The sequence below is a fragment of the Pimephales promelas genome, chromosome 7, assembly GCF_988280905.1.
Source record: "Pimephales promelas chromosome 7, fPimPro1.hap1.1, whole genome shotgun sequence".
Taxonomy (NCBI): domain Eukaryota; kingdom Metazoa; phylum Chordata; class Actinopteri; order Cypriniformes; family Leuciscidae; genus Pimephales; species Pimephales promelas.
In genome coordinates, this window is record NC_142775.1 from 11,586,877 (window position 1) to 11,596,917 (window position 10,041).

The following is a 10,041-nucleotide window of genomic DNA, read 5'->3' on the forward strand; positions in this document are numbered from 1 at the left end:
AAGGAAAAAAATAAGCCCATTAGGGTGTATTTTGGGCATATTCTATTAGTATATTGCTCATTTGCATATTCAAATTCATTTTCAAAGAAACTTCTAATGCAAAATGTTTTACGACTTTCATTGTGTAAAGTTTTATTGTGGTAGGAGTAAAGGAAAAAATGAAGCCTATTTGGGTGTATTTTGGGCATATTTGATTAGTGTATAGCTCATTTGCATATTAAAATTAATCTTCAAAGAAACTTGTAATACAAAAAAATATATATACTGAAAAAAGGGCCACGAAATCAATCCAAACGGCGGGGTTTGATTCGTGGTGAAGGTTTCAAGCGTGTTCCGTCTTTTCCAAGCAAAGTGAATTTTAATTAAATGCAACACATTTAATCCTATCAATTAACTCGTTAAATCTGACTCCATAAAATGAAAAGGTTTATCAATGATATCTGTGCATCATTTAATACGTTAATGTTCGACTATTCCTTTTAACTCTAATGAAAATAAAGTCAAAGTCTGTTAGAATAGCCAAATATAACAATTTATTATGTCAGGTAAATGTATTATGTATTACAGTTCCTCGAAGACACAACATCATGGGCTGATCTGATACAGAATAGCAGCCATGAACTCTTGTGCATTTCCCTTAAATAGAGCCAAACCTTACCTGATCTAATCACCAATTTGAATTTGAATTTATTGACAGGATAGCCCCTTGAGATGCAACATCTCATTTTCAAGGGGGTCCTAAAATTACCTGATCCAATCACTAAATGGACTGAATCCCCCCACCATGCTTACTGGGGGAAGGAGTTTGCATTTAGACAAAAGGTAGAAGGTGATTAATAAGATATTTCTATATTCTTAAAAACCTTATTGCCTTTTCTTTTACTGCACATATATCATTGATAAACCTTTTCATTTTATGGAGTCAGATTTAACGAGTTAATTAAAATTAACTTTGCTTGGAAAAGACGGAACACGCTTGAAACCTTCACCACGAATCAAACCCCGCCGTTTGGATTGATTTCGTGGCCCTTTTTTCAGTATATATATTTTTTTGTATTACAAGTTTCTTTGAAGATTAATTTTAATATGCAAATGAGCTATACACTAATCAAATATGCCCAAAATACACCCAAATAGGCTTCATTTTTTCCTTTACTCCTACCACAATAAAACTTTACACAATGAAATGAGACATTATTACCAGTTACCCTGAGACTTTCAAAATGATATCAAACACTTCACAAAGATTATCACATTCACATTAAAACCATCTTGTGTGAGTTTCCTCTGCAAGTGTGTGTGTGTGTGTGTGTTGTTCAAGCAAGGTCTTATTGTCTTCGGAAGACACTGGTCACTGATTACATCAACCAGTTCGAGTTTTCCAGTCTTACAATACTTTTCATGGATACTTCCATTGTGTAAAGTTTCATTATCATAGGAGTAAAGGAAAAAAATAGCCCCATTGGGGTGTACTGTGACCTGGCCTTACTGGCACACATCTCGGATTGATGAGAATTTCACATATTTCCTCAACTAGTATTTCTTAGGACTTTTAGTATGTTGTTCTGGACACCTCATAGAAATGATCTAAGCTGGAAAAAATTATTTTACAATTAATCTGTGGTAAAACGCTGCTTTGCCTGGACTACAGCGGTACCTTATCCATTCATCTTGTTGCCTCAGGAACAGGAACATTCGAAAGTCAATCTGTAAAGGTTTTATCGATTTGTTTTAATAATTGTTATCCAAGGGTTGTGTACGTTGTTTGATGCTTGCACCCTAAACTCTCCTGCAGGTAAAGAGGATTTAAACCATTTTTATTTGGGGATTTGAAGGGAGGCTCTGTTTGCACAGATTCAAGGAACAGAGAAAGTGAATCATTATTAAAGATATTATTAGTCTGAGATTCAGCAGTAATTCCATTATGTGCCTAACTTGGCAGGGGAGTTTCATCTAGGGAGATTAATGGCATGCTGTAGGCATAGTGAACGTGTTACACCTCCTTGGCTGTAGATTTCAAAGCGCAAGAATAAATCAATACTGTCCACCCAAAACACTCAGTTTGAAAATGCCCTCTGTCAGACTGGGCTCGTCTAATGTTCTGCCTACTGCGTAAAGGAGTCTTCCATCCAATAACAAGACTAATGCACTTTGGAGAAAAGAGTGACTTGCTTTGGTGAAGTGCCAACATATTAGCGATAAAATTAGCTTTACAATGCCTTGTCACTCTGCTCTTAGCCGATTGTGGTTACACAACTTTGATGCATGATCTTATTTGCATTTTTTAGTAATGAAAGTGAAATCTCCTGTTGTTCTGTCCCATCTCATTATAACAAGCTCCTATCCATTATTTCCCTACAGCGTAATGCTAGACCTCCAGTTACAGTGTTTAGACTGATTAATTAAGGGAAGGCTCAAGGCTTGACTGGTTCTTTTCTGCAGGTATCTCGTTGGTAGATGCATGGCATAACTATACCATTATAGAAAACGTCTCGGTTACGTATGTAACCCTCGTTCCCTGAGTAGGGAACGGAGACGTTACGTCAGAAGTGACGGAGATTGGGGGTTTCGCATAGAAAGCCAATCCTCTTCGAGTATTTAAAAACGAGCCAATGGCATGCAATGCCTTGGAGCTGCGGAAATTTGCATAGCGTACTCCGCCCTACTCCGTGAGTATAAAAGGAGGAAGTGAACGCATACTTGCGTGGGCCCCGTGGCCAGCTGTGCGCCAGCGCATCCGAGCCGAGAGTGCCGCGGGTCAGAGAATAAAACTGGGCGCAGTGGGACGAGTCCCGAGAGGCGAACAGGTCTATCTGTGCCTCCCCGAACTCGTCCCAAATCAGCTGGACCGACTGGGGATGGAGTCGCCATTCGCCGGAGAGGGGACGGACCCGGGACAGCTCGTCGGCTGCCCGGTTCCGGTCTCCAGGAATGTAAACTGCACGAAGGGACCTCAGGTGCTTCTGACTCCATAACAAGAGGTGGCGGGCGAGCTGCGACAACTGGCGTGAGCGTAGACCCCCTGGTGGTTGATGTACGCTACTGCCGTAGTGTTGTCTGAGCAACGCTCGGAAGCGGTGTAGGGCGAGCCGTACTGCCAACAGCTCGAGGCAATTGATGTGCATGAGGCGCTGGGCTCCTGTCCAGGAACCGGCGGCTGCATGCCCATTGCACATGGCACCCCAACCCGTGGTAGATGCATCCGTGGAGACGACGAGATGTCTGGAAACTCGCTGAATAGGGACACCTGTCCGTAAAAAGCTGAGGTTCAACCACGGGAAGAAGGTTCGCCGGCATGCCGGAGTCACTGGGACTCGGAGCGAGCCGCGATGCCATGCCCACCTCGGGACTCGATCGCGAAGCCACAGCTGAAGCGGTCTCATATGAAGCAAACCGAGCGGCGTTGCCGCGGCCGCGGATGCCATATGCCCCAGGAGCCTCTGAAAAAGTTTCAGTGGAACCGCACTCTTGCCCTCGAACTGACGAAGGCAAGCCAGCAGTGAGTGCGCGCGCTCGTTCGTGAGCTGCGCGGACATGGCGACCGAGTCTATCTCCATGCCGAGAAAAGAGATCCTCTGCACGGGGCAAAGTTTGCTCTTTTCCCGGTTGACCCGAAGGCCCAAACGGGCTAGGTGCCGGAGCACCAAGTCTCTGTGTTCGCAAAGCTGAGCTCGAGAGTGTGCTAGTATCAGCCAGTCGTCCAGATAATTCAGGATGCGAACCCCGTGTTCGCGAAGGGGAACAAGGGCTGCCTCGACGATCTTCGTGAAGACGCGAGGGGACAGAGCTAACCCGAATGGGAGAACGGCGTACTGATATGCCTGGCCCTCGAAGGCCAACCGAAGAAACGGTCTGTGTCGAGGTAAGATGGACACATGGAAGTACGCGTCCTTCAGGTCAATCGCTGCAAACCAATCCTGATACCGAACACATTCGAAAATGCGTTTGGCCGTGAGCATTTTGAACGGTAGTCGATGGAGAGAACGGTTCAAAATGCGCAGGTCCAGGATCGGTCGTAACCCACCGGTCTTCTTGGGGACAATGAAGTAGGGGCTGTAAAACCCGGACTCCACCTCGGCTGGAGGGACCGTCTTGATTGCACCCTTCGCCAGCAGGGTCGCAATCTCCGCTCTCAGGAGTGGGGCATTGCCACCAACTATCGTGGAGCGAACTCCCCTGAAGCGGGGAGGAGACCGTGCGAACTGAATCGCGTAGCCGAATCTGATCGTTCTGATGACCCAGCGGGATATCCCGGGAAGCACTAGCCAGGCTTCCAGGAAGTGAGCCAACGGGGTCATGTGAACCACAGACGTCCCCCCGGAGGGGCAGCGTGGCGGGTCGACTGGCACGCGTGCAGGGATGACCCCGCTCGGATGCGTCGAAGCCCGCTCCCTGACGGAAGGGACCAGGGAAAGCGGAGCGTTCCACGGGGGTCCGTTCCGCCGGGGGTCTGGCGACAGAGGGGGAAGGGATTGGCGTAGCCCGGGGACGACACTCGCACCCTCAGAGACAGAGAGGAATGTGTGGGCTGACGCACTGGAACGTCGAGCGCACTCATTCCAGTCTGTGGGCTCAGTGATGATGTCAAGTCTTTCTTAACCAACTCAGGGCGCTGCCCACCCGTGGGCGAGCAGCGGGAACTGAAAACGAAAGATTTTCCCCCCGGCCCTCCACCGGGGGCAGGAGGGGGCCTGCTCCCGCCTCCTGGGGAAAAACTCAACTCCATCACTGAGCAGCCCGTATCAGGATCATCGCTTACCTGGCGTTTAGCGGGGTGTGCGGCCTGAGGGGGCTGTGACGCCTGCCGGCGGCCTCCTCCACGCCGTGGCCCGGATGAAGGCTGCTGCTGGGGCGGGGCGGGAGGCAGGGAAGCCGCGGGGGGGCGTCCTCGGCGGCGAGCAGCGGGAGGCATCTGTGCCGACGACTGGGTGGAGGCAGCAGCTGGTCGTCGGGGCAGAACATGTTTGATTGCCTCCGTCTGCTCCTGGGCAGTGGAGACTGCTGGGCCAGAGTTCTCGACTGCACCGCCAAAAAAGGCCAACCTGGGAGAGAAGGGCATCGAGCAGACGAATCCGCTCAGCGCTCCGAGTGTCTGCCAGGTTGACGCTCCTGGACCACACTAGTGGCCATCACCTGACCAACGGCGCGAGCGGCCACTTCGTTGCCCTTTTGGAGAGCAAGGTCAGTGGCGGACCGCAAATCTTCGAATGCCGTTGGATCAGTCCCGCCCTCGAGCATATCTCTGAGCATCTGCGCTTGCACAGTGCTCATCGCATGCAAAGCGGAGGCCGCCCGTCCCGCCGCTCTATAGGAACGCGCCGCCATGGCAGACGAGAACCTACAGGCTTTGGATGGGTGCCTAGGAGGACCACGGAGGAGGCGCTCTGTGGACACAGCTGTATCGCAACAGAACGCTCCAGCGGGGGCATCCCAGTGCACCCACAGGCGGCCCCCCCATCGAGGGGGGAAAGGCGGGGGAGAGATCGCGCTCTCGAGTGGACAGAGGAGTCCCCCAAGAGCGCGATAACTCCGCATGCAGCTCGGGGAAAAAAAGGCAATGGAGTTGGCCGTGGCCTCGCGGCAGCAGCTTTGTCCAAAAACCAATTATCCCTCCGTGAGAGATCGGGGGAGAATGGAGGATGCCACTCTAACCCAATACTCCCAGCGGCTTGAGACAGCATGCCGTCAGCTCGGGATCCGACACGGGCAGCGCTGGCTCTCCCGAAGGGGGCAGTGCAGCCGCATCCTCATCTCCCGAGGACTGTAGCCCGCCTAGTGATGCTGCGATCGACATCACATCATCATCTGGAGCGCTGCTCGAAGCAGCCGGTACCACTGAAGAGGCAGCCGACTGAATCGAACTAACGCTCGCTGGCTCACGCACTGAGGCGGGAGGTGTGGCCCGAGAAATCGTCGGGGCTTTATGCCACACCGTCACCGTTAATTCGCCGGGTCCCCGGTCGACGGGCCCCCTTTCGTGAAGGAAGCCGATCGAGTAAGGGGGACCGGGGCTCTCACTCTAGTGAGATTTTTTTTTTTTTTATATATAAAAATATATATTCTATATATAAAATATATATATATCTCTTTATATATATATATATTTTTTTTTTTTTAACCTCAGTGTGGAGATGGTCATGTCCCCATAGCAGGAACATGAGTCATCCACGAACGCTGCTGCTGCATGCTGAATGCCCAGGCATACAGAGCAGCGATCGCGACCATCAGATGACGACAGAAATCGACCGCATCCAGAAGAACACGGGCGAACCGTCTTTAAAAAGACGTGCCGCGTGTAGCTCTTTTACAGAGAGGAGGAAATTCACTCTTTCAGCGCTGAGGCGACCAGGGAGAAGCGCAAAGTCTGGCAGACCACTGCACAGATCGCAGGCAATGCAGAAACTCGCTGGGTACCGCCGTCACACCAACACTGAAGAGGACGCTCGTCTCGAAGAGTCTTGTAATAGCTTTCAGGAGTGAAGAGGTTCTCTTGGCTCCGAAGCGAAAACATACTGCGGTTGCGTTCACTTCCTCCTTTTATACTCACGGAGTAGGGCGGAGTACGCTATGCAAATTTCCGCAGCCCCAAGGCATTGCATGCCATTGGCTCGTTTTTAAATACTCGAAGAGGATTGGCTTTCTATGCGAAACCCCCAATCTCCGTCACTTCTGACGTAACTCGAAGTGACTACGAAAGGGAAAGCATGATTTTTTTTTATCATAGGAAGGAAACAGAAGGAAGCATATACTTTTAAGAGCTCTCTAAATTTTGGTGAAATGTATATACAAACACACACACACACACACACACATATATATATATATATAACATATATATGTTTGTTGCTATAACACTAAAAAAACAATTTATCTGGTTTGTCCAATGCTGTTCTTATGTCCATGTCAAATAAATAAATAAATAAATAAATAAAAAGAAATAAAAAAGAAATGTATGCTTGCCTATATATATATATATATATATATAATATTTATCAATAAAAGTCATATATATCAATTTAAGTCGTAGAAAATGTAATTATATCATAGTTGATGTTTCACCAATGATCAATTTGTTTTGGAGTGCTCTTGGCAGCATGAACAATTCACAATTCATTTCTTTATTGTCATTGTTATAAATAACAACGAAATAACATCAAGAGTCCTACAGTATAAGTGCAGTAAAAAGTATACAAAAGTGCAATCCGTTTGTTGACATGTGCATAATGCATAATGCATACCCCAGTTCCCAACTATTAAAGTTGTGTGGAGAGAAATATATCATGTGTTGAATATTAAATATGGGGGGGTGCTTGTAAATTAGAGCAATGCTCGTTCAACAGTCTCACAGCTCTGGGATAAAAACTGTTGGCCAGTCTCGTGGTCCTTGCTCTCAAGGCCCGGTATCGTCTCCCTGAGGGCAGCAGATGGAACAGGTGATGCGCTGGGTGCGACTGATCTCGCAGAATTTTACGTACTCTCCGCAGACAGCGGGTGGTGTAAACAATATTTATCTCTGGTAGGTTAGTCCCTATGATTCTCCCCGCTGTCCTCACCACCCTCTGGATGGCTTGCTGTTCGGCCTTAGTTCAGCTGGAGAACCACACCAATAGCCCATAGGTCAGCACGCTCTCAATAGCACAATGGTAAAAATTTACCAGAAGCTGCTTAGGGAGTTTAGCTCTCCTCAGTTCCCTTAGGTAGAAGAGGCGTTGCTGTGCCTTTCCCACCACTGATGTGGTGTTAATGCCCCAGCTCAGATCCTCAGTAACAGTCAGTCCCAGGAACTTGAAGCTAGTAACTCGCTGAACCTCCTCCCCTCCAATAAAAATTGGACTTGGGTCTATATTTTTCCTTTGTTGCAAAAGTAGTTGAATTTGGGATTGAATGAGTGCACTTGATAATGTCCACTATGGTTAAAGACACCACTACAAATGGCTGTCCCCTCAAATGCCATATGGGGGAGCGATTTCGGACACAGCCAGAGTGATAGAGGGATTGTGGCAGTTCTAGCATCGCAGAGTGTGTTATAGCTAACAAAGGGGCTTAATGCACATTGTTATGCCACACAGAAATAAAAAACTGTGATCATTGTTTACAGTACCCTTTTATGGACCTTCTATATAACTTAACATGATGCAGCTGAATGAGTCAAGTCATCTCAGACCAGTCTTTCTCTCAAGGGAGCATTAAATATGACACTGGCTGATGATGGACACTAATGGCATATATATATATATATATATATATATCACTGTACCAACCTGTTTTTAATAACTTTTAAAGGATTAGTTCACCCAAAAATGAAAATTCTGTCAGGATTTACTCACCCTCATGTTGTTCCAAACCTCTATGTGTTTATTTGTTCTGCTGAACACAAAGGAAGATATTTGGAAGAATGTTTTAATCAAACAGATCTCATTCCCCATTGACTACCATAGTATGCACTGTAAAAAATTTTCCTGTAAATTTTACAGTAAAATACTGGCAGCAGGGTTGCCAGCCAGTTATTGTATTTTTTACAGTATAGTTCTGTAATTTAATTTACAGATTTTTACTGTATTCTCTGATTACAGTAAATAACTGTATTTTTTACAGTAGTTCCATGAATCTTTGTATTCGCTATATCTGGGAAATATGTAAAATGCCAGCTGAATTTTAAATGTTAATTATTTATCAACTGCATAAGCTTTAAACAGTTGTTTTTAAATTCAGTAAGTGTTGTATAACACGCAACTTAATTCCCCTATTACTTCACAAAACAAACAAACTATTCAACATCCTATAAAAACAGGTCAACATTTATTTAATTTATAACTTTAAAATATGCATGGAAAAAAAGCATAAAACAGTGTATTTTGTATATTTTTTTTATTTTTTTATTATTATTTACAAATGGACATGAATTATTTTATTTTTTAATTACTTAAAACAAATAAGCCATCAGGGCCCTTCACACAAAGAAGAAATACGCAAATGACATTTAAAACAACAAGTTGACCAACATGATCATAATAAAATGGTTCTGAAAAAAAAAAAAAAAAAAAAAAAACAGACATGAATGAATTGTCACCTCTTCGTTCCCAGACAAACATGTCCAAACAACAAGGCCCCAAGTGAGTCCAAAACACGTATGATCAAAAATGGAGAATAATTCAGCTCCGGATGCTGTTCCATCACAGGATGCAAAGAGTGGCTAGAAATATTGAAAAGGACATTACATTAGATATATTACAAAACAGATACAGTTAGAGTCAGATAAAGAATATTAAAAGGTTACAATTAAAGGAAAAATAGATATTTGTGTGTGTACTTACATTTCAGAAATTCCACTGAATACACTACTTTGCAGGGAAGAGTGGCAACATGTGGGTTCACTGCAACCTGTTTCTTCTGTACCATTTGCCCTGTCCTTTTAGATGGCAATTTTCTTCTTTGTTCCTCTCTTACAAAGCACATAAAGGGTCAGGAAACAGACAATATGTAAATAGGATTGGTTTTAAGTTTTTCATGCTTGTAATCATGATTTTGAAATCTGTTAGAGCAGTGTTTTCTCAACTCCAGTCATGAGGACCTCCCAGGAAGACCTCCCAACCCTAACCCTATGTCCACAAATTAAAACACCTGATTTAACTAATTAAAGGGATAGTTCACTTTGAAATTAATTTTTGATATGTTTTAGCTTACCTCAAGGGCATCCAAGATGTAGGTGTCTTTGTTTCCACAGTATTTTCAATTTTGATATTTTTAAGTCGAACCATTCTTGTCTTCAGTCATATAATGGAGGTCTATGGTCACCACCTCAAAGAGCATGCACAGAGAAGTCCAAATTAAACATGATTTAATGACTCGTAAATGTAAGTACACATTAAGACACGAAACGAGCGTTTTGTGTGAGAAAACGAATGACGTACGAGACGAGTGACGTATACGCGCGAGAGATCACTTCCGTTTGTCTTAGGCCATCAATGTGTACTTACATTTACGAGTCATTAAATCATGTTTAATTTGGACTTCTCTGTGCATGCTCTTTGAGGTGGTGAC

At 45.2% G+C, this 10,041-nt stretch overlaps 1 long non-coding RNA gene across 2 annotated transcripts; it reads right to left on the reverse strand.

Moving 5' to 3' along the window:
* Nucleotides 1-9,028: 9,028 nt before the first annotated feature.
* LOC148978303 (uncharacterized) lies at nt 9,029-9,818 on the reverse strand. 2 transcript variants are annotated; one of them, XR_016169394.1, is made up of 3 exons: nt 9,685-9,818; nt 9,315-9,442; nt 9,029-9,193 (listed from the first exon to the last, which is right to left on the reverse strand). It is a non-coding gene; the product is annotated as an uncharacterized LOC148978303 (long non-coding RNA). The 2 variants fall into 2 exon arrangements; XR_016169393.1 differs by lacking the exon at nt 9,685-9,818 and having other exon boundaries at nt 9,315-9,472.
* Between the last annotated feature and the right edge of the window lie 223 nt (nt 9,819-10,041).